We start from the raw sequence: 1,708 nt of genomic DNA, 5'->3' as shown, positions 1-1,708 counted from the left end.
GTAATTCTAGTGTTAATGTTCATTCTGTCCTGTGTTCATTACCTTGGAATGTTCAAGATAATGTGTTGGTTGGGATCTGTCATGCGTGTGGAAATTGGGGACAGCTTAAGGGCTTGAGTGATGGTAACCTCCTGCCAGAAGACAAGATGGCACTTGTTACTAACACCTTTTCTTTCCCTCCCTCTACAGACTGGAAGACTGATGGCTTTACCAACCTTAACACCACTTCCAGTGTCCGTCCTCCTAAATCCACCTCTTCCTGCAGGATGTCCTCAGTATCTGAAGACCTGTCACCTTGAGACAAGTCAATACTTAGACGTGCACCAGTCAAGACGATTTCTATTTTTCATCTCGTTTGTGAAACTGTCTTTTCTTTAAATTATACGGGGTTTGCCTGCGTGTGCAACAAAACTTTATGCTTCTCTGTGATTTTTCTTACACAGTGCAACAGCATCCTGTTATTTCTGACTCCCAAAGTGCTTTGCAAATAAATTTTGATCCAAGATGGTGTCATTATCCCCACTTTATTGTGGAAATACAGTACAGTACAGATAGCCCCATTAAGGCAGGACTTTCAGATTAATGTTCGAAGGTTGTTGCTTTCATGACTGATACAGGAGGTCGGAGTGTATATTTGTATCATTTTATTTCTGGTCAGGCAGGTACAGGCTCGTTTCTCATTGCAGTGAGATACTCTAATTTAACAAATCGTACCCCCCATTGTGCTCCAAAATGTCACTGTATATAACTTCATACTGTTTCTGTGGTGGGCAAATCGTGAATGAAAATGGATTGGGTTAAATTCTACAGGATCTGCATTTAGTTTGCTTGTAACTGCTTTATACTCAAGCTGCCATAGTGATGTCATTTATTGGGCTCGCAGGCGCCATCTGCTGCTGAAAGCAGTGCAAGTATATTGAAAGAACATAAAGGGCTTGTGTCCTTCAAGCCGCTGGCCTGGTGCGATGAACATCAGTCCACTTCCAAACAAACTGAAGATGACCTACAGACACACACTCCAACAGAGTCCGCTTACACCATCCATCGGCAGCTGAATGAAAGGGAACGCTAAGGTAGGAGACTTAAGATGACCCCATGGCTGACGCAGACCCATAAAAAAGCCAGACTGGACTCTGGCAAAATTTACTTGAAGAAGCCAACATCTTTCTGGGAGAACATCGTGATGACTGATGAGACCCAAATAGAGCAGAAAATTAAATGAGGTCTTCAAAGAAAAGAAGACGATCAGTGCGGTTAAACATGGTGGAGGTTCACAATTAATCAATCAATCAATCAATCAATAAAAGTCAAAACAGTGCACAGAGTAAATTTTGTGGGTGTAAAAACACTGCTGCTAATCCTTGATTCATCCTGATAGAAACTCAGACGTTCCACACACCATTTCAAAAGTTCTCTGCTGGTTTGAGGGGGTCGTGTTGTCTGCTGCAGACCACGCATTGCAGAAGGACGCAGCACTCAGTGTGCATTTTCAATGGCCTGGTCTGCAGAATCACAAACTTTAATTGTACATTAAACTCTATGTCTTCAGCTGCAGTCATATTGATAAAAATGGCCTCAACGTGTTGGTACCTTTTGAAAAAGTAATAAACAATCACGTCCACGGTGGTCTGAGCAACACTTTCAGAATAAGCATCTCTTCTACTTTCCATCTTTAGTCAGTGACAAACTGGTTACTTCTATATTGGAG

This window comes from Polypterus senegalus, chromosome 1 (assembly GCF_016835505.1).
Source record: "Polypterus senegalus isolate Bchr_013 chromosome 1, ASM1683550v1, whole genome shotgun sequence".
Classification (NCBI taxonomy): domain Eukaryota; kingdom Metazoa; phylum Chordata; class Cladistia; order Polypteriformes; family Polypteridae; genus Polypterus; species Polypterus senegalus.
Note: the sequence above shows the minus strand (reverse complement) of the source record.